Consider the following 24,561-nt stretch of genomic DNA (forward strand, 5'->3'; position numbering starts at 1 on the left):
ATAAAGTCGATGCCAAACTCTTTGAGCTCTGCTGCCCATTTTCCACCGGCCCGAAGCCTCTTTGTTTCTTATGATATCCTTGAGTGGTTGAGATGATGGCACGATAATGTCATGAGATTGGAAATAGTGTCAAAGCTTTCTTGAAGCCATCAGGACTACATATAGGACCTTTTCCATCTCTATGTAATTTCTTTTGGATGGGCCTAGCACTTCGGACACAAAGTATACATGCATTTTCCTTTTCACACCTTCGTCTATGACTTCTTGAACTAAAGCAGCACTCAATGTTGACCAGGAAGCTAAAACATAGAGCAAAAGAGGAACCCCTACCATAGGTGGGGAGAGTGTTGTTAGCTTTGTCAAGTAACCTATTAAATCTTTAAAGGCTTGCCACTGAGCTAGTCTCCATTGAAACACCTCTACCGATTTGAGAACCTTGAAGAACGGCAAGCTTCGTTGAGCAAATTTTGAGATGAACTTGTTCAAAGATGCAAGTGTGCCCGCGAGCCTTTGAGCCCCTTTTCTTGACTTCAGTGGCTCCATCTAAAGTATTGCTTCGATATTTTAGGTTTTGCTTCTATCCCTTTTGTTGACACAAGGCATCCCAAAAATTTACCCTTTTTAACTCCGAAGACACACTTCTGAGGGTTCAACTTTAAACCTACCCTTCGAAAATTAGCGAAGGTTTCTTGGAGATCTAAAATATGATCTTGCTGCTTCGTGCTTCTCACAATGATATCACCGACATAAGTCAAGACATTTTTGCCCAGCTGTGAACTCATTACCTTGGATATCATCCTTCTAAAGCTCACACTAGCATTCTTAAGCCTCTCATGCATTCGAAGGTAGCAATAGGTTCCACTAGGGGTTATGAAAATAGTCTTTGGCTCATCTTCCTTCTTCATCCAGATCTAGTGATACCTAGAATAACAATTGAGTAGACTCATGAGCTCCTAAGTTGTGGCTGCATCCACTAGTGTATCAATTCTTGGTAATGAGAACTCATCCTTTGAACATGCCTTGTTGAGATCTGTGAAATCAATACACATCCTCCACATGTCGTTGGATTTCTTGACCAAGATTGTATTAGCCAACCATTGTGGGTATGCAACTTCTCTTATGACTGCAGCATTGAGCAATCTTTTAACTTCGGCTTTTGCACCTTCGGCCTTATCTTCGGACATCGCGTGGCTTGACACTTGGTCCACATTCAAGGCATGCTCTATTATACTTCTATCCATTCCACATAGATCATTTGCTGACCAGGAAAAAACATCTTTACTGTGAAATAGGAACCTTTGAACATTGGACTCTTGCTCTAAAGTTAGATGGTTGCCAAAGAATACCCTTTTCTCTATGACATCATCACAGAGAAGTACTGGTTTTGGCTGATCCGTCGAAGATGCCTTTTCTTTCACTGGCTTCAGAAAACCCGCTATAGTTTCTAGGGAGTGCAATGCAGGAATTCCCCGTCTGAAAAACCATCGCAGCAAAATCAACCCGAGAACCTCCAGAGACCGACAACTCCCCTACTGCCCTTGCCCCTTTCGAGTAAGGTATACCTCCATTTCACATTAATAAATACATTTATATATGTATACACATAGAAGTATCATGTGAGAGTCCTGAGACGCTCTTAACCGTGAGCATGGCTAATATACCAGTTTTACACTCTGCAGAGGTTACACATCTTTACCCACAAGTCATGATACCCATCTGCCATGGGGTCATGAGTCCCATACACCTCTACCGAGCAGGCGAGGCAGGGTAGCACTACGAGGCATTTCCAAAGTTCCACTAATTCGAGAAAACCCACTATGGATTCAAGAAGAAGGAAGCATAGGAATCCCTCGTCCAGAAATCTAACCAGACAGTCCAACCCGAGAACCTCCCTATACTCTGCAACGACGCCTCCCCGCTTGCCCCTTTCAGGCAAGGTAGTCTCTCCCTAGATTTCCTAATTACTTGGCCAAGGGCGTCCCATTCCATCCTTGTGGTAGCACTATTATCTCAAGTTAAGCTCCATGTTCCAATTAACACCATAATCTTATCATAAACATTAAATAATATAATCACAATAATAAAGCATGATCATGAATCATAAGTATCTTAACACCCAAAACCACTTGGAGCAATAGCAGATACTACCCAAAAGTTCAGTGGTAAGCAAGGAGTGAAGTAAATCAAACTAGGGTGACCTATTGGGTCCCATCAAATTAAACCTAAACATGCCACAGTGATTATAGAGAACATTATTGGGTAAAGGAGAGTGGTCAAGGGCACAACTTGCCTTCAGCGAGCTCCTGCTCAGTTTCTTCAACGTGCTGAATTTCGGGTTCCTCGATCACTTGCTCATCTACTCGTAACAATACAAACAAACAATATGCAGAGAAGAAATTAACATCACACCAAACATGAGATCAAACTAAATAATAATGATCTATGCATTGCTACAAGATTGTAGATTCGAAAACCACTAAAATCGGAGTTATGATTATAAAGATATGATTTTCTGAAGCTTTAGGTGATCAAATAGTAAATTATATTATGTGATTATTAATGTAACTCATGTGAGAAAATATCACATTTAGGTAATTAATCAACCTTTAATCCATGTTATATTTGTATTAGGATTATATTTCCCTTAAAACGAACCGGTACGCATCGTAGGTCGCCCATCGGTCGATCAATGACAACGATAAGATGCACCTATGATCGGATCAGTCCTCACCCAGACCCATTGGATCGGATATCAACGGCACGCTGCGGCCTGCGTCTTCATCTAATTTAGGCCCCTAGATCCCGATCGGACGGATCCACATTAATGAGATCCGAAGTCCGACCAACATCGCCCGATTAACGATCAACGGCGCAGATCTCTTGGAGCGAACCGTTACGCGGGATCTAATCCTAGTCATTGATTAGGGGATCGACGGTTCACCAGGACATCTCACCACACAACGCCGGCGGCGAGAGCAACACCCCTCCCCCGCGGTGGCGCCATGGCCAGAGCCCGGTCAATCAGTGTTCTACTAACCCAACTCGAGCGGAACTGAACCCATAAGAAAGAGAAGAAGAGGGCGAACTCGGTAATGCAGCCATACCAGTGAATCGATGCACGGGCGGATTCGGTCCTCGTGGTAGTGTGGCTTCTCGGCCAAACCCGAGTCTGGGGAGCGATTCCAGTGGCTTCGAGCGCGAACTGCCCAAGGCGAGGCTTCGTACACCTTTCACGCCGCTATGCGAAGCACCTAGCACCGCACCCGAGGGCGGAGCATCGATGTAGACCTGATCCCTCGATGGTGGTACACGCGCACCTTCTCCCTGGCAATCTCGTCGACGACTCATTTGGGTGGCGGTGGAGGTTTTGTCCAATGGTTGGGGACGCCACAGGGGAGCCCGATTTTATGGCTGGGGCACGGAGGTTGGTTGGGAGTCACCTGGTGTGAGGGGGGAGATCTCCGCATCGCGAATTCCGTTGGGGTTCTAGCGGCGGCGGGCTGACATGTGGGTCCCACGGCGCAACGAGGCCTTGCATGCGTGCCGACCGACACCCGATCCCCGCACGTTAGGATGTGCGGGCTGAAAGTCGCCTAGAGGGGGGTGAATAGGGCGAATCTGAAATTTACAAACTTTAAGCACAACTGCAATTCGGGGTTAGCGTTAGAAATAAAACCGAGTCCGAAAGAGATGGCGAAAACAAATCACAAGCAAATGAAGAGTGTGACACGGTGATTTGTTTTACCGAGGTTCGCTCCTTGCAAACCTACTCCCCGTTGAGGTGGTCAGAAAGACCGGGTCTCTTTCAACCCTTTCCCTCTCTCAAACGGTCACTTAGACCGAGTGAGCTTCTCTTCTCAATCAAACGGGACACTAAGTCCCCACAAGGACCACCACACAATTGGTGTCTCTTGCCTTGGTTACAATTGAGTTGGAATCAAGAAAGAATGAAGAAGAAAAGCAATCCAAGCGCAAGAGCTCAAATGAACACAAGTCTTTCTCTCACGAGTCACTATTTGATTGCAATGATCTTTGGACTTGGGAGAGGATTTGATCTCTTTGATTGTGTCTTGTATTGAATGCTATAGCTCTTGTAAGGTGTTTGAAGTCTGAAAACTTGGATGCAATGAATGGTGGGTGGTTGGGGGTATTTATATCCCCAACCACCAAGTTGACCGTTGGTGAGGGCTTCTGTCGCATGGTGCACCGGACAGTCCGGTGCGCTAGCCACGTCACTCGGCCGTTGGGTTCTGACCGTTGGAGCTTCTGACAGCTGGGCCACCGAACAGTCCGGTGGTGCACCGGACAGGTCCTGTAGACAGTCTGGTGCGCCTTCTGGCTTTGCTTTGACTTCTGCGCGCACTGTAGCGCATTAACTGCTCTCTGCAGACGACCGTTGGCGTGAAGTAGTCGTTGCTCCGCTGGCGCACCGGACAGTCCGGTGAATTATAGCGGTGCGGCTCCCAGAATTCCCGAAGGTGGCAAGTTCAGAGTTTGGTTCCCTGGTGCACCGGACACTGTCCGGTGGTGCACCGGACACTGTCCGGTGGCACATCGGACAGTCCGGTGCGCCAGACCAGGGCACATTTCGATTGTCTTTTGCTCTTTTTTATTTGAACCCTTTCTTGGACTTTTATTGGTTTGCGTTGAACCTTTGGCACCTGTAGAACTCATAATCTAGAGCAAACTAGTTAGTCCAATTAATTTGTGTTGGGCAATTCAACCACCAAAATTCATATAGGAAAAGGTGTAAGCCTATGTCCCTTTCAATCTCCCCTTTTTGGTGATTGATGCCAACACAAACCAAAGCAAATATAAAAGTGCAGAATTGAACTAGTTTGCATAAGGTAAGTGCAAAGGTTGCTTGGAATGAAACCAATAGTTATTTCTACTAGATATGCATGGATGGCTTTCTTCTAATTTAAAATTTTGGACCACGCTTGCACCACTTGTTTTGTTTTGCAATGTTTTTGGAAATTCTTTTTCAAAATCTTTTGTAAATAGTCAAAGGTATATGAATAGGATTTTGAGAAGCATTTTCAAGATTTGAAATTTTCTCCCCCTGTTTCAAATGCTTTTCCTTTGACTAAACAAAACTCCCCCTTAATGAAATCCTCCTCTTAGTGTTCAAGAGGGTTTTGATATTAATTTTGAAGAGGGTATACTAATTTAAAATTTTATCAAAAATAAGATACCAAAAAAATACCAATTGAAAAATCTTTTCTTAATCCATATTTTTGAAATTGGTGGTGGTGCGGTTCTTTTGCTTTGGGCTAATACTTTCTCCCCTTTGGCATGAATCGCCAAAAACAGATACTTGTGAGTGAAATATAAGCCCTTTTAACTACTTTCTCCCCTTATGGTAAATAACATATGAGTGAAGATTATACCAAATTTGGAGAGCGGTGTGGAGCGACGGCGAAGGATGAATAATTCAATGGAGTGGAGTGGAAGCCTTGTCTTCGCCGAAAACTCCATTTTCCTTTCAATCTATGACTTAGCTTGAAATACACTTGAAACCCACATTAGTCATAGCACATGAAGGAGATATGATCAAAGGTATATAAATGAGCTATGTGTGCAAAACATCAATCAAAATTCCTAGAATCAAGAATATTTAGCTCATGCCTAAGTTTGGTAAATGTTTGCTCATCTAATGGCTTGGTAAAGATATCGGCTAATTGTTCTTTGGTGTTAACATATGCAATCTCGATATCCCCCTTTTGTTGGTGATCCCTTAAAAGTGATACCGAATGGCTATGTGTTTAGTGTGGCTATGCTCAATGAGATTATCCACCATGCGGATTGCACTCTCATTATCACATAGAAGAGGAACTTTGGTTAATTTGTAACCATAGTCCCTAAGGGTTTGCCTCATCCAAAGCAATTGCGCACAACAATGACCTGCGGCAATATACTCGGCTTCGGTGGTAGAAAGAGCGACAGAATTTTGCTTCTTTGAAGCCCAAGACACCAGAGATCTTCCCAAGAACTGGCAAGTCCCTGATGTGCTCTTTCTATTAATTTTACACCCTGCCCAATCAGCATCGGAATAACCAATTAAATCAAAAGTGGATCCCTTGGGGTACCAAAGGCCAAACTTAGGAGTATAAACTAAATATCTCAAGATTCGTTTTACGGCCCTAAGGTGAACTTCCTTAGGATCGGCATGGAATCTTGCACACATGCAAACAGAAAGCATTATATCCAGTCGTGAAGCACATAAATATAGTAAAGAACCTATCATCGACCGGTATACCTTTTGATCTACGGATTTACCTCCCGTGTCGAGGTCGAGATGCCCATTGGTTCCCATGGGTGTCTTGATGGGCTTGGCATCCTTCATCCCAAACTTGGTGAGAATATCTTGAATGTACTTCGTTTGGCTAATGAAGGTGTCCTCTTGGAGTTCCTTTACTTGGAAGCCTAGAAAATACTTCAACTCCCCCATCATTGACATCTCGAATTTTTGAGTCATGATCCTACTAAACTCTTCACATGTAGATTCGTTAGTAGACCCAAATATGATATCATCAACATAAATTTGGCAGACAAACAAATCATTTGCAAGTGTTTTAGTAAAGAGAGTAGGATTGGCTTTTCCGACTTTGAAGACATTAGCAATAAGAAAATCTCTTAGGCATTCATACCATGCTCTTGGGGCTTGCTGGAGCCCATAAAGCGCCTTAGAGAGTTTATAAACATGGTTAGGGTACTCACCATCTTCAAAGCCGGGAGGTTGCTCAACATAGACCTCCTCCTTGATTGGTCCATTGAGGAAGGCACTTTTCACGTCCATTTGATAAAGCTTGAAGCCATGGTAAGTAGCATAGGCAAGTAAAATGTGAATTGCCTCAAGCCTAGCTACGGGTGCATAGGTTTCACCGAAATCCAAACCTTCGACTTGTGAATATCCCTTGGCCACAAGTCGGGCTTTGTTCCTTGTCACCACACCATGCTCATCTTGCTTGTTGCGGAAGACCCACTTGGTTCCTACAACATTTTGGTTAGGACGTGGAACTAAATGCCATACCTCATTCCTTGTGAAGTTGTTGAGCTCATCTTGTATTGCCAGCACCTAATCCGAATCTTGAAGTGCTTCCTCTATCCTGTGTGGCTCAATAGAGGAAACAAAAGAGTAATGTTCACAAAAATGAGCAACACGAGATCGAGTGGTTACCCCCTTATGAATGTTGCCGAGGATGGTGTTCACGGGATGATCTTGTTGGATTGCTTGGTGGACTCTTGGGTGTGGCGGTCTTGGACTCTCATTATCTTCCTTGTCTTGATTATTAGCATCTCCCCCTTGATCATTGTTCTCCTCTTGAGGTGGATCCTCTTGATCTTCATCATCACCATCTTGAGCTTGATCCTCATCTTGAGTTGGTGGAGATGCTTGCATTGAGGAAGATGGTTGATCTTGTGCTTGTGGAGCCTCTTCTGATTCCTTAGGACACACATCCCCAATGGACATGTTCCTTAGCGCGACGTATGGAGCCTCTTCATCATCTAGCTCATCAAGATCAACTTGCTCTACTTGAGAACCGTTAGTCTCATCAAACACAATGTCACAAGAAACTTCAACTAGTCCAGTGGACTTGTTAAAGACTCTATATGCCCTTGTGTTTGAATCATATCCTAGTAAAAAGCCTTCTACAGCCTTAGGAGCAAATTTAGATTTTCTACCTCTTTTAACAAGAATAAAGCATTTGCTACCAAAGACTCTAAAATATGCAACATTGGGCTTTTTACCGGTGAGGAGTTCATACGATGTCTTCTTGAGGATTCGGTGAAGATATAACTGGTTGATGGCGTAGCAAGCGGTGTTGACCGCTTCCGCCCAAAACCGGTCCGAAGTCTTGTACTCATCAAGCATGGTTCTTGCAATGTCCAATAGAGTTCTATTCTTCCTCTCCACTACACCATTTTGTTGTGGCGTGTAGGGAGAAGAGAACTCATGCTTGATGCCCTCCTCCTCAAGAAAGCTTTCAATTTGTGAGTTCTTGAACTCAGTTCCATTGTCGCTTCTAATCTTTTTTATCCTTAAGCCGAACTCATTTTGAGCCCGTCTCAAGAATCCCTTTAAATTTTCTTGGGTTTGTGATTTTCCTGCAAAAAGAACACCCAAGTGAAGCGAGAATAATCATCCACAATTACAAGACAATACTTACTCCCGCCGATGCTTATGTAAGCGATCGGGCCGAATAGGTCCATGTGGAGTAGTTCAAGCGGTCTGTCGGTTGTCATGATGTTCTTGTGTGGATGATGAACACCAACTTGCTTCCCTGCTTGACATGCGCTACAAACCCTGTCTTTCTGAAAATGAACATTGGTTAGTCCCAAAATGTGCTCTCCCTTTAGAAGCTTATAAAGATTCTTCATCCCAACATGAGCTAGTCGGCGGTGCCAGAGCTAACCCATGTTAGTCTTTGCAATTAAGCAAGTGTCGAGTTCAGCTCTATCAAAATCTACTAAGTATAGCTGACCCTCTAACACTCCCTTAAATGCTACTAAATCATCACTTCTTCTAAAGACAGTAACACCTATATCCGTAAAAAGACAGTTGTAGCCCATTTTGCATAATTAAGAAATAGAAAGCAAATTGTAATCTAAAGAATCTACAAGAAAAACATTGGAAATAGAATGGTCAGGAGATATAGCAATTTTACCCAATCCTTTGACCAAACCTTGATTTCCATCCCCAAATGTGATCGCTCTTTGGGGATCTTGGTTTTTCTAATAGGAGGAGAACATCTTCTTCTCCCCTGTCATGTGGTTTGTGCACCCGCTATCGATGATCCAACTTGAGCCCCCGGATGCATAAACCTACAAAACAATTTTAGGCCTTGTTCTTAGGTACCCAAACGGTCTTGGGTCCTTTGACATTAGAAACAAGCACCTTGGGTACCCAAACACAAGTCTTTGACCCCTTGTGTTTGCCCCCAACATATTTGGCAACTACTTTGCCTGATTTGTTAGTTAGCACATAAGATGCATCAAAAGTCTTGAATGAAATGTTATGATCATTTGATGCAATAGGAGTTTTCTTCTTAGGCAATTAAGCATGAGTAGATTGCCTAGAACTAGATGTCTCACTCTTATACATAAAAGCATGATTAGGGCCAGAGTGAGACTTTCTAGAATGAATTCTCCTAATTTTGTGCTCGGGATAACCGGTAGGGTACAAAATGTAACCCTCGTTATCCTGAGGCATGGGAGCCTTGCCCTTAACAAAGTTAGATAATCTTTTAGGAGGGGCGTTGAGTTTGACATTGCCTCCCTGTTGGAAGCCAATGCCATCCTTAATGCCAGGGCGTCTCCCACTATAGAGCATGCTTCTAGCAAATTTAAATTTTCATTTTCTAAGTCATGCTCGGCAATTTTAGCATCTAGTTTAGCTATATGATCATTTTGTTGTTTAATCATAGCCATGTGACCATGAATAGCATCAATGTTAATATCTCTACATCTAGTGCAAATAGTAACATGCTCAACGGTAGATGTAGAGGGTTTGCAGGTTTTAACTCAACAATCTTAGCATGTAAAATATCATTTTCATCTCTAAGATTAGAAATGGAAACATTGCAAACATCTAATTCCTTAGCCTTAGCAATTAGTTTTTCATTCTCATTTCTAAGACTAGCAAGAGAGGCATTCAATTTTTCAATCTTAGCAATTGAACTAGCATTATCATTTCTAAGATTGTCAATTGAATCATCATAAACATTTGATTTCTCAACCTTAGCAATTAATTTGGCATTTTCATTCCTAAGGTTGGAAATAACATCATGGCAAGTGCTTAGCTCACTAGATAATTTTTCACATTTTTCTACCTCTAGTGCATAAGCATTTTTAACTTTAACATGCTTTTTGTTTTCTTTAATTAGGAAGTCCTCTTGGCTATCCAAGAGTTCATCCTTCTCATGAATAGCACTAATCAATTCATTTATTTTTTCCTTTTGTTGCATGTTTAAGTTGGCAAAAAGGGTGAGCAAATTATCCTCATCACTAGAAGTTGCATACTTAGTGGAGGATTTTGACTTTACCTTCTTCCTTTTGTCGTCCTTTGCCATGAGGCATTTGTGGCCGACGTTGGGGAAGAGAAGGCCCTTGGTGACGGCGATGTTTGCGGCGTCCTCGTCGGAGGAGGAGTCGATGGAGCTCTCGTCGGAGTCCCACTCACGGCATACATGGGCATCGCTGCCCTTCTTCTTGTAGTACCTCTTCTTTTCTCTTCTCTTTCCCTTCTTGTCGTCGCCCCTGTCACTATCACTTGATAATGGACATTTTGCAATAAAATGACCGGGCTTACCACACTTGTAGCAAACTTTCTTGGAGCGGGGCTTGTAGTCCTTCCCCCTCCTTTGCTTGAGGATTTGGCGAAAGCTCTTGATGATGAGCGTCATCTCCTCATTGTCGAGCTTGGAGGCGTCGATGGGGACCCTACTTGGTGTAGAGTCTTCTTTCTTCTCCTCTGTTGCTTTGAAGGCGACGGGTTGCACCTCAGATGTAGAGGTGGCGCCTTGCTCGATGATTTTCTTGGAGCCTTTGATCATTAGTTCAAAGCTCACAAATTTACCTATCACTTCCTCGGGAGACATTAGTTTGTATCTAGGGTCGCCACGAATTAATTGAACTTGAGTGGGATTCAGAAATACGAGTGATCTAAGAATAACCTTGACCATTTCATGGTCATCCCACTTGGTGCTCCCGAGGTTGCGCACTTGGTTCACCAAAGTCTTGAGCCGGTTGTACATTGCTTGTGGCTCTTCCCCTTGGTGAAGCATGAAGCGACCGAGCTCCCCCTCGATCGTTTCCCTCTTGGTGATCTTGGTCACTTCGTCTCCTTCGTGCACGGTCTTGAGCATGTCCCAAATCTCTTTGGCATTCTTCAACCCTTGCACCTTATTATACTCCTCTCGACTTAGAGAGGCGAGGAGTATAGTAGTGGCTTGGGAGTTGAAGTGTTGGATTTGTTCGACCTCCTTTGAATCATAATCCTTGTCCCCTTCTTTTGGTACATGCGCTCCATACTCAACAATATCCCATATGCTTCTATGGAGTGAGGTTAGGTGATGCCTCATTATCACTCCACATAGAATAATCTTCACCATCAAACATAGGTGGTTTTCCTAATGGGACGGAAAGTAATGGAGTGCGTTTTGAAATACGAGGATAGCGAAGGGGCATCTTACTATACTTCTTACGCTCATGGCGCTTAGAAGTGGCGGATGCCGATTCCGAGCCGGAGGTAGAGGGTGACGAAGAGTCGGTCTCGTAGTAGACCACCTTCTTCATTTTCTTCTTGTCACCCTTTCGTTGAGACTTGATGGAGGAAGAGGATTCCTCCTTGTGCTTGTGGGCGGACTCCCTTGAGTGCGTTCTCCCCGAGCTTGCGGACTTGTTGCCGGTCCCGATCTCCCTCTTGGCGGATGCTCCCGACATCACTTCGAGCAGTTATGCTCTAATGAAGCATCGGACTCTGATACCAATTGAAAGTCGCCTAGAGGGGGTGAATAGGGCGAATCTGAAATTTACAAACTTTAAGCACAACTACAAGTCGGGGTTAGCATTAGAAATAAAACCGAGTCCGAAAGAGAGGGCGAAAACAAATCACAAGCAAATGAAGGGTGTGACACGGTGATTTGTTTTACCGAGGTTCGGTTCTTGGAAACCTATTCCCCGTTGAGGTGGTCACAAAGACCGGGTCTCTTTCAACCCTTTCCCTCTCTCAAACGGTCACTTAGACTGAGTGAGCTTCTCTTCTCAATTAAACGGGACACTAAGTCCCCACAAGGACCACCACACAATTGGTGTCTCTTGCCTTGGTTACAATTGAGTTGGAATCAAGAAAGAATGAAGAAGAAAAGCAATCCAAGCGCAAGAGCTCAAATGAACACAAGTCTTTCTCTCACGAGTCACTATTTGATTGCAATGATCTTTGGACTTGGGAGAGGATTTGATCTCTTTGATTGTGTCTTGTATTGAATGTTATAGCTCTTGTAAGGTGTTTGAAGTCTGAAAACTTGGATGCAATGAATGGTGGGTGGTTGGGGGTATTTATAGCCCCAACCACCAAGTTGACCGTTGGTGAGGGCTTCTGTCGCATGGTGCACCGGACAGTCCGGTGCGCCACCGGACACTGTCCGGTGCGCCAGCCACGTCACCTGGCCGTTGGGTTCTAACCGTTGGAGCTTCTGACAGCTGGGCCACCGGACAGTCCAGTGGTGCACCGGACAGGTCCTGTACAATGTCCGGTGTGCCTTCTGGCTCTGCTCTGACTTCTGCGCGCACTGCAGCGCATTAACTGATCTCTGCAGACCGTTGGCGCGAAGTAGCCGTTGCTCCGCTGGCGCACCGGACAGTTCGGTGAATTATAGCGGTGCGGTTCCCAGAATTCCCGAAGGTGGCAAGTTCAGAGTTTGGTTCTCTGGTGCACCGGACACTGTCCGGTGGCATACCGGACAGTCCGGTGCGCCAGACCAGGGCACACTTCGGTTGTCTTTTGCTCTTTTTATTTGAACCCTTTCTTGGACTTTTATTGGTTTGTGTTGAACCTTTGGCACCTGTAGAACTCATAATCTAGAGCAAACTAGTTAGTCCAATTAATTTGTGTTGGGCAATTCAACCACCAAAATTCATATAGAAAAAGGTATAAGCCTATTTCCCTTTCACGGGCGCGTGGGCGCGAGCTAGTAGGCGGGGCCCACGACAGTGGCTCGTCTGAGCGCGCGTGCGGTGAGTGCGCCGACTGGCCGCTTGGGCCCACGCGCAAGCAATGCAGTGCGCCAAGTGGGGCTGAGAGGGGGCCCCACCTGTCGGTGCTAGTTTCAGGGGACTGGTCCACGCGGTGGGAAAGGCCGAGTGGGCCGAAAACAAGTCCGAGTCCTGCCTAGGTTTTCTTTTATTTTCCATTTGTTTTCTTGTTTCTATTCCATTTTTAGATTTCCAACTTGAATTCAAATCTCTATCTCATTATCTTAGTTTAAACTCAAATTTTAATGTTCAACCAAAATACCAGCATGAATGAAAATATGTTTTATGTTTATTTATTCCCTCAAAATAGTTATTTTCATGTATGAAACTCAATAAGCAAGGGACTCACATTATTATATAACCCAATAGTTTCATCTGAAGCTATCTTCGTGTTCCTATTTTTATCAGCTTCTTCGCATACCCAGATTTTTACTGTTCCCCGTTGCATCCGAGATGCTTCCGTCTCCCGTCTACTGTTGCGTGCTGGAAACTGGGAACATCTGTGCATCGGCAGGAACTCTTCAGATGTGTTCCCTCCTTTGTCTCCACTCCTTTCTCTTCTCTGATTCAGCACAACAGGGCTGTTGCAGGCTTTTCAGTGCCTCTGTAAATATTTATGATTGGCATTAACCACGTAGAGACATGAAACATGGCAGCCATTTCAATTCCCAAGGGCGTCATAGCGATCAGCATGTCGGCTGACAGGAGCGAAATGATTTGTAGCATGTCATAGCGAGCAGATGGCAGCAAAAGGGCGTCTATATGCTGATTGCTTGCTGCTGAACGCGCTGATTGGTATGCCAAAAAAAAGGCTACATTCCTTATTATTCCTCCATCCTTTCTCGATTTTTAAGACAGAAGCTTTATTCTTGACACAAGAATGCCAGAGTAATCAGTACCGCAGCGACTCTGCCATTCTGTATCTGATCTGTATACTCCCTTGTTACCAAATTAAATGACGTTTTAGATTTAGACATAAAAATTTAGGTTAAGTTAATAGTTATGGTGCAGAGAGTACAAGGAGAGATGGACATAAATAGACATAGAGATATATGGAAACAAAGGATTGTTAGAAAGATACAAACGTGCTTTGAAAAGTGAGAATTAATGGCATCAATTTTAAAATGAATTTTGTATTGTTTGGGGGTCGACTATTTTAAATAGATAGAGTATATATACCTATAAAGCATACTTATATGTTTATCATATTAAGTGGTGACCAAAAAAACAGCCCATAAAAACGCTAATATATACATTTAGTATCGGAGAGACCGAGCTCTATAACATTTGATGATTTTTTTATAAAAATAGGACCATTGTTGTAGGATGTTTTATGATCCCAAGCCCTATAATTTAAAATAGGGCTATGTTTATAGGCCCTCTTGGAGATATTGTTCGGCATGGGCTCCTAATGTAGATTAACCACACATGTGCATACGTAGTCATCCTACGTATGGTGGCGCTATAATTTTATTTCAAACTATTACTCTTAAATTTATACAACCGTCTACTAAAGGTTTGGTGCTTGTACATGCACGTGTCATATCCATGTCACTTGTATATGTCCATGGTAGTCTCATGAGGATCATGCATCCCTACCAAATTTATTTTCCTTTGGTTGATGGTATTAACATACTTTTCTAATTCAAAGCATTGGTTGATGAAATTAGCTAGCATATGCAATATTTTTAGAAAGATTATTTTGTTTTTTAACTAGAATGGAAGCTTCCATTGTTATTAAAACACAAATAAAGATTTGAAAAAGAACTCATGTCCTCTCCATAACATGAAACACACATCTACAAAATATAGAAAACACCGCTATAATAGAATCTTTGTATTGACTAAATGACCAATTATGTAATAGTGAAATTATAGACTTTGCCACCAATACCAAATGCCACAAGTCCTCCACATGCAAATTCTATAAGTCATTCATGCTTTTGGAGAACATATATATAGATGCAACCAATGTATAACTACAAAGGTAACCAACTAAGGAGATAATTTATTCTTTTTTAAAAACACAAGAAATTCCATCTAAGCGAAAGTAACCAACAAGTAATAGCCACTCCTAGCATGGTTAGTGACTTCAAATATTTGCTAAGCTCCCCTAACCAAATGTGTAACATATATATGTGATATATGCTATGAGGTTTAGATAGATATAAAGCCAGTTAAATGATTGACCAAATAGCTTAGGCAAGATGACGATAAAAAGCAAGTGCCTAATTGATTTAAAACATTGGAATTCTTAGACATGCATGCTTCTTGACAGCTGACACTAAAATTCACAAATATTGGAACGTGCAATATTTGATTGTTACAATTAGCTAAGTGATCTAATCTACACTAACAAAATCTTATAGAAGCCAAATTGATGCAGAAAAAAATGTATTCAATCCATGGCGGAGTAAAATATCCCAAGTCATCAACGAGTACAACATCAAACATCTCCAAGTGATCAAGCCTGCCACTTACAATGCCAAATTTATGTACTACAACCATCAACTAGTATGTCGTGTCCTCTAATCAGGCAAAATGGTATGTTTATATTTCTTAAATCTCTTCATACTTAATTAAACACTATAAAGCCATTTCATGACAAAATTGTAGTCCCAAAAAATTGGATAACATAATATATATTTAAAATCCATATAAGAAGAGATTCAAATGCATTATCATTTTATTGAGTTGTGACCCGCTACAATGGAAGAGGTTCCAAAATAAGGTAATCAAGCAAAACATACGAACATGACAAAAAGTTTATCTTTAGTTCACCATCCTATATTAGATGTATTGATGGACTACCACAATAGGTACATCAAGAAGAAAGATTGGATATCATCACCAGAACAATGAAAGTGTGATTCTCCCAACTAGGTTAGTGGGCTTCATGCATGCGCATTGTCTTCATGAATAACAATCATGGCGCACCCACAAAATATTTTGATACATCCGACACACGATAAAGCAAAGGATATAATTATGTCGCCAACAACATGATATGAACCTGATATCACGCGCACCAAACACACAAACTTTCAATGTCTACAACTTTATGTAAATACTTTTCATTCATGTACATGATGCATATGTATATACTATTTACTTGTCCTCTATGTTTCAACAAATAATGCATGATTTCCTTTGACGAGGTTGAGAAAAACAGACATGGCTAAATAATTCCATCTATATATAATATAATTTGTGAAATAATCAATTTATTATGACAAAGTGGGTCCATTAGATGTTAATCAAATAGTATTTTTGACATCACAAATTTTACATATAACATAAGGATAATTCCTAGGTCAATATTATGGGTTTCAAATCAAATAATAGGTGCACGTCCAAAGTGGAATGTTAAGAGTACCACTTAATTTGTTTTATTAGATATCTCACATACAAGAAAGGATTAAGTATTGATGCTAACAATTAATACATGAAAATATTACATTTTATCACGATTTTTGACCAAATCCAAGTAATAGGCCATTAGTTCTAGATTATACCGATTATGTATCAAGCTTCTAGTAAACGGTCATTTAAAACAATCCTATAGTGAATGCATGACAATCACATATTCTCACAAATCTTACTTTGGTTCCTTTTCCTTAGAAATTTTCACATCCAAAAAATTCTAATTTCGGGTTGTGAATAGAAAACAACAAACAAAATAAATAATTTTGATGTTTGTATAAAACCTTTCAAGATTACTTGAAATTAGTTGAAGCAAATTGTTTTTAAAATACCTTTCTAAATTAACTGAACAAGCATTTGGTAGTGTAATATTGCCTTTGGTTGTTTTGTGTTGCAAGTGTGTAGAGTTTTCAAAACACGTTCATAATAATGACATTCTCTCTCTATGATCTATTTGTACCTATTTACATAATCAAATATTGGTTTCTTATTTTTTTTAATTATTTTCCATAGATTTTGTTAAAAATCTTTTCCTTGTACTTCAAATTATTTTGTTGTGTTCATTGTTTATCTTTACCAGGAATTTTTCCATTTTTTTTGTTGTGCCTTTTCCTTTTATCTATGTGTGTATTCTATTTTTTGAGATATACACTCGAATACCATTTTTGAACTCTAAATATTTTATTTATGTTCCTCGTGTGTTCAAAATGTTACTGAAAACATTTCTGAACTCTTAGAGCTTCTAGAGTATTTTTCGCGCGTGGCCCCTATACGAAATCTAAAATTTATAGAAATATTTTAATTCCGAAATTGGATATACTAAAATTACATATTCTTTATCCTCATCCAACCCAACCGAAATATATCATACAAACCATTGGGATTGACTCTGGCTCGATCAGCCTAATCCCCTGACCGTTGTTATTTTTGCCCTAATCCCGTCACAGCTGCCGCCGTCGACCAAAATAACTTTCTACTTTCCTCAACTTCAGCGAAACATCCTCGCTCCCCTCTCGTTTCTCTCCTCTGGTTCAGTTAAGCAAAGTGACAGGTAGCATGTACTGTTCGTTTTCTTTCCCCGCCAGAACGCCGACAACGTCAGTACGAAGATGCGCGTCTCATCAGGTCCTGTTTCCTTCCCTCCAGTTCCCGCCCAGTATTTTGTGCTCCTTTTCTTGCACCCACGCGCGTAGGGGTCAGGCAGGTGGGCCACGGAGTGGCACTGGTTCTGTGCCCAGCGCGTGGTGAACATCTTCCTCCCGTGCGCACAGTACCCTGCGCTGTGCCGTGCACAGTAGCATGCATACGTGAACATTGCCGGTAAAGAAAAATAATATATATATATATATATATATATATATATATATATATATATTTCTGGGTCCAAATTAATTTCTTTTATCTTCCGTTGCAGATTCTTTATCCCGGGCACCTAGTGATACACATATCTATGTATACGTACAAGCAGTATCAACACTATTATATCTTTGTTTCCTTCCTTACTGCTTTCCCGTCGGTTGTTCAATTGTTTCCGGAACAACCACATACGCCTTGTACAAGCTCACACAGATTCATCCACCTACCACCTTCAATCCGAATTGCCGTGCTCACGGTTACGAACCACATGATCTTTATCGTTCGAAACACCGTAGAGTTAATGATTGGTGATGGTAATTGTATCACTTGTTGTACCTTCTTATTGTGTGCGTGGCGAATTTGATGCTTCATCTTAAATATACAACCATTTAGAGCCAAATACATTATGATCACTTGTTGTTTTGACAAAATGCCTTTTTCAAATTATGTCAAAGTTCCATGTATCAAATGTTTACGGATTATTAAGATTAATGGTCACCCTTCCAGTCTCAACTGCTACCACCGAGAGATCCTTTTATCTACAAAACTTATCAAAACAGATCAATGAAATAAAATGAGAGATGATTTTATGTGAAGTTACTTGATCATCTATATTGATATAGAATTGATAGCTATGATTAGCTCTCATGATATAATCGAAGCTTTTCATTTGATCGATCGTCGTAGAGGCAAATTATTTTGACCTTTATTGGAGAGTTAATTAATATACAATTATATGGTGCAAGTTTTTTATTAATTTATTATCTATGCTATATATAAATTAGTATACACATATGTATATATCCTACGATAAATTTTTGCTCGGTCCCTCCTATGTTGTAATCCTTACTCCGCCCCTGCATGATGATGTCTTGTTTCCAACCAAAATGTATGGTTGGTTTTTGGGAAAGACAAATAAAAGATGTTAGAGTTTGTAGGTAATGTCTCACTTCTAATGATCAAAACTAAGGATACGATGAATTAGAATTTTTATGCAAACTCTTACTTGATTTTAAAGCTTATTTCTTGCTACAACCATATGCATTATCCTTGTCTTATTTATATTGGATAGGTTTTCCGAGTACACGGTGCTATATTGGATAAGTTTCAGGGAGCCAGAAGCCATGTAATTTAAAATAATAGACGTTTTAGATTTAAACATTCCAGCTAAGCCAAAGTAACCAACAAGAAATAGCCACTAGCAAGGCTAGTGACTTCAAATATTTGCTAAGCTCCCCTAACCAAATGTGTAACATATGTAATATGCTATGAGGTTTATATATACATGTAGCCACTTAAATGATTGATCAAATATCTTGGGCAAGATGAAGTTTAAAAAGAAAGTGCTAAATGATTTAATACATTGGATTCTTTGACATGCATGCTTCTTGTCAGTTGACACCACAAAATTCACAGATATTGGAACTAAAATTATTATTGGATCCTTACACTTACCTAAGTGATTTAATCTAAGCTACAAATCTTATAGATGGCAACTTGATGCAAAAAGCATTGTATCCAAACCATGGTGGAGTAAAATATCCTATGTCACCAACAAGTGCAACATCAAACAACTACAAGCCTCCCAGTTGAAGTGCGAAATTTATGCACTATAACCATCAACTAATATGTCTTGTCCTCTGATCGGGCGGAATGATATGCTTGTATTGCTTTGATTTATTCATAATTACTTAAACATTATAAAGTCATTTAATGAAATAGTAGTAGTCACAAAATTTTGGATAGGACACAATGTATATTTGAAATCAAATGGAAAAGTGATTCAAATAAATTATCATTTTATTGAGCTATGACCTGGTACGATGGAAGAGGTTCAAAAATTTGATAATCAAGCAAAAGAGATGAACATGGTAAGTGGTTTATCTTTAGTTCACATCCTGATATTGAAAGTATGGGTGGACTACAACTATAGGTACATCCAACAAAAAGATTGGTTATCTTTACTAGAGCAATAAAAGTGTCAATATCCCAACTAGGTTAGTGGGCTTTGTGCATGCGCACTTGTCTTTATGAATAAGAATCATGATGCTTCACGAAATATTTTGATACGTCCGACACACAATAAAGCAAAGGATATAATTATGTCCTCAATAACATGATACCAACCTGATAGCACGCGCACCAAACTCAAACTTTCAATGTCTGCAACTTAATGGAAATACTTGTCATTCATGTACATCATAATGCATATTTACACATATATTATTTACTATTCCCTATATTTCAACGTAAAGTTCATGGGTTCCTTCAACGAGGATGATAAAAATAAACTTGGCCACAGTATTCTGTCTATAATGTCTTCAATGAGGATGATAAAAATAAACTTGGCCACATTATTCTGCCTATAATATAGTTTGTGAGATAACAAATTCATAACAACAAAGTAGGTCCATTAAAATGCTAATCCAATAATATTTTTGACATCACAAATTTTACATATCACGTAAGGATAATTTCTATGCTGATATTGTGGGTTTTGAAATAAAAAATAAGTGCTTGTCCTATGTAGAATGGTAAGAGTACCACATATGTATTTTATTGGATATTTCACATATAAGATAGGATTAAGTATTGATAGACATCGACTTTATTTGTACTAGCAGTTCAATACATGTGTATCATAAACATGTGCTTTGGAAACTACTGAGAATCCAAAGCTTCATAGTTATGCTATACCACATGGAAAACGCCATCACACTGTAGTACAACTTGTAATACACAACTTGGTACTACACACATCCACACAAGTACAACATATGATTATTAGATATGTTGTTTTGATAGTTGGTTCCCTTATAGATACCTATTGTTCATTAATAACTGATGATTTGATTGCCCTAATATGAATCACTCGATCATCATGGGGGGCTGATCTTACTGCCTTGGAACCCGTGGATCTCGTAGCCACGGTGGCTACCTTGGGTAGTGGTCACCTTTGAGGTAAAGGCTGTAGCGCTTGACATATCGTTGTCTGTGCCGGTTTCAGAGTTGCTAGATGCCTGTCCAGATATACTGCTAACCGGAGAATTCACTCCATTGATGGCGAGCTTGATGTCTTCCTTTAGACCTTTGCGTGGAAGCGTTGCATGCCTCATGTCTGCTGCACTACCGTCCACAACATTGCAGGAGACCACAAGTACCATGCTAATAAGGACTATAAGAATTGCATATTCCTTTGCCATATTGTTTTCACTGAAGAATAGATGAACATGAGTTTCATAAGTGCAATTTAAACAGATGTCCTTATGTCACGATAAGTACTGATTGGAGACAAATTATTATTCCAATATGCAAATAAAATTCAGCAACACATTTTACCAGAAGTTAGAACCGAAGTTGGTAGCATATGATTGAATTCAAGAGTAAAGATGCCATCATCGGGGCGGCATTAGTGAATTTTCAAAACAGAAGGAAACTTATTTATATTATCACAACTTTTAAATTAAAACCTGAAGAAGAATTAATAGTTTGTGGACCCAGAAGCCTGGCAGCAGCAATTGATGAAACAATAGTCACAATAATGTCAAGAGGTATTATATAGCTAGATTTCAATGGAAATAAAGAAAGCCAAAAAAATTATCTAAAACCTCTATACAGCCGAGAGCTTAATTACACAATGAAAGAGCTCCATGACAGTTACATGGTATCATGTAAGATAAGAAGATTGCGAGTCCTTACATATTGCATGTATCATGCCAAGCTTGGGTGTATGCATGTGTACTGAAGACAATTGTGGTATATATAAGAAACATTGATTGACAATGCGAGTGGGTTTTGCCTTGCAACTAGGGCAGTGGGTTTTGGGCAGGCGCACTTTTTTTGTGGCTGATAGGAGTCATAAAGCACCTCTCAATTAATTGTTTTTACGCCATGGGCACACAAGTAAATCGGTTAGTTATATTTGTCACCAATAACAAGAAAATGACTGGATGCCGTGCGCGTACAAAACACGCAATGTACAGAAAAATCCAGCATTTCACCCCAAAATTATCTCCCAAACAGAGATGAAATAATGTTGGTCCTCACTGAATAGCTTATGGTGATTTCTAGTATGACGACCTAGTTTATAGATTAATAAACGTAGATTGTACCCTTTTCTTACCAAACAGTTTGTATGCAACCATAATCCCACAAACTCTACATATAACAGAACACGAAAGCTAGCTAGTAGTATTCCCCTTTCCATTCTACCACGAGAAAATTGGAAATTATTCACAACTGCTATCGTAGATTTCATAAAATCATCATCTATCAAATGCAGTCCTTGCATCTCCTGTCATTCCACATGTTTTCTTTAATTTGTCTCTATATTTAACTTCTAAAGTGACTAATTTACCTTTAAGGCTAATTATAGATAACATCAGTTCAGTAACTTCTATATATTCGTGCAGAAGCAGCAGATCTCGAACAGAAACATCAGTTCAGTAATAAGACAAACTTGCCAGTGAGCAGTCAAATTGTGGTGGCCTGAATCAGTTGATAATCTTGATGCATGCATGGTATCTGGGACCATAGACAGATGAAATTATAGAAAGTTGGCATCTGTCTGACCATCATGAATTAGAACGACAATGAATCCAACTTGCTGGAACCCTACACAGTTTTATAACTTGCATCAGGTGGTTCCATGCATGCACATCCATTAGTTCGACATGTCTACCGGCTAGAAAAAAGAGAGGCCGGCAATATAGCTAGCCGTCGAGACAATCTAATCCCACTATTCATGGGCGGTCAGGTACGATTCTTGCTTCCGATGCAGCATCGGATTAGTTTTACTTTTACAGTTGCAATTATGATCAGCTTTATTGTTTGCCGCTTGGATGGCAGTCAGTAGCATATATGTATGTTACCGTGTAGATGTTAAATTAAAGCTGCAGTTCGTGAGCAACACATCATGGTTTGCACAAACCTATCGAGCTATTGCTACACACTGTGTAGGTTCGAAGAATTATCTTTTGTAAAGAGAGAGATTCCTCTTCCTCCAGAAGTAGGATGAATGCCAGCCTGAATACGATCGAGACGATGACGTGTACGTGATTGGCTAGTCTAGTACCATACGAGACAAATTGTACCCTTGTCGGGCGCCTCATCATGTACTATTCGTTATAAGCATCTTTATATATTTATATGTAGACATGAGATTCGACAGCTTCCAAAATGATAAGACTGTTTGCAACGACGTCCTCTAAAACGTCATGGACTGGGTTTGACGGTAAAAAAATGTTGCAGCCGTATCCTGTAATACGTCCTCTACATTTCTAGGCCAGAGACGTCTCCTCCAAATGTACAGGGCCCAGTCTCCTCCTCCAAATCCTATCCCAATCGAAGGCGGCCGCATGCCCGCATCCATATCCCGAGCGACGGCAGCTGATCTTCCTCGTGCATCTCTTCCCAAGCGACTACGGCAGATCTTGGAAGAGGCAGCGGGATGGGCGTAGCGTGGGCTCGGCACAGATGGCGCGCAGCGGCGCGGCGTAGATGGAGCTTGGCGGGCCGCAGGACGAGTCTGGGGTGTGGGACTTTCCAGGATGATTTAAATGCTACTGTTGCAAAATTATAGAGTTTGGAGGTTAGAATCTTTTTACTGGGACACTAAATATTCCTATAGAGGATGTAATTTAGAGTCTATCGTTGCAATCAGTCTAAGGAGCCGTTTTCATCCTTTTTATTTGGAGGAATTGGAAACTAATAACTGAGCTATTTCATTGGAACTTAATATTTTGTAGGGCAAGAAAGAGAAATTAATCATATAGACCACATATAGATCACCATGCTATGTTTAATTCTTCTTCAGCCCACTCCCTCGCAAATACAAGTGCAGCATATAAACATTTACCTAATAGTACATAAATATCCCGTATACAACTATATATTAACAAACTTGTGCCTAGAATTAGTTCTAATTCTAAGGGCTGATTTGGTGACCAGAGATTACGGGAGGATTGGAGGGGATTGAGGGGAAAATTAGTTCATTTTCCATCAATCCTCTCCAACCCTCCGTGATCACTTTGTCACCAAATCAACCCTAAGGGTATAAACTATAGTTTTAAATAACGGGCTAAGGGGTTTAGCGATGTGCTTCTCAAAAATGAAAATAACAGGTTATATCGGGATATAGCGGGCTATAGCGGGCTAAATGAGGCTATAGCACATAACTTTTCCTGGGTAAAACAGCTATAGGGGCTATAGCGAAGGCTATAGCCTATTTAAAACCTTGGTATAAACATGGCCTAGATGAAATTAATAATCTTTTACATCGCGCATTGTGCCTACTTTGATTTCTTTCCCCACGCCAGAAAATACAAGTGAATAACAGCCATGTTATCATTTCAACAGTTCTATTTCGCCCTTTGCAATTTCAATTGATCATCTCTGGATGAGTTTATGACTCGTGCAGCAAACAGCATAATAAATGACACAAGTCTGGACAGCATTGAGCCTTCAAGCAACACGTACGTATTCGTTCCCTCGGGTGGATCAAAGCTTCATGTTTCACTAATTAAGCAGTAGCCTATGTTATGCATACTGGAGAAAGAATAATAGCTGCATATTGCCATTTTGTCAGCAACACACCCGCTGCGTCGTCTCCTGATGGGCCTCGGGATGAAAGGCCAAACTGGCCCAAGAGGCCAAGATGAGGAACATGCGCCCGAGTGGGCCGGAGTGGATCGGGAACTGATGGCAGCCGGATTCTAATCTGGCCCTCGTCTTGCTTATGGTCCCCAATTTCGAATCGCTAATAACAAATCGGTAGTATTGGCTTCAATCCTTGAACCACACGTAATCGACCACCATAATTTCACCAGATTTCACAAGAAGTTGGGTGCCATAGGTGCTAAGACAAAGACGACCATCGACGAGCTCAAGAATGTGCGCCGATCAGTCCAACTTAAATATTGCACTCTTCGAAACTAAACTAAATTAATTTATTTGTCCTTTTATGTGTACGTTCAAAAACAGGATAATAATCAATTTTATAAAGCACCAGTTCACGAAGCATCAGTT

The 24,561-nt window shown here is 40.7% G+C and overlaps 1 long non-coding RNA gene across 1 annotated transcript; it reads right to left on the minus strand.

Moving 5' to 3' along the window:
* Positions 1-20,087: 20,087 nt before the first annotated feature.
* LOC103646762 (uncharacterized) lies at positions 20,088-21,319 on the minus strand. Its single transcript, XR_562426.2, has 2 exons — positions 21,235-21,319; positions 20,088-20,748 (listed from the first exon to the last, which is right to left on the minus strand). It is a non-coding gene; the product is annotated as an uncharacterized lncRNA (long non-coding RNA).
* Positions 21,320-24,561: the final 3,242 nt, after the last annotated feature.

The sequence above is a fragment of the Zea mays genome, chromosome 2 (assembly GCF_902167145.1).
Source record: "Zea mays cultivar B73 chromosome 2, Zm-B73-REFERENCE-NAM-5.0, whole genome shotgun sequence".
Classification (NCBI taxonomy): Eukaryota; Viridiplantae; Streptophyta; class Magnoliopsida; order Poales; family Poaceae; genus Zea; species Zea mays.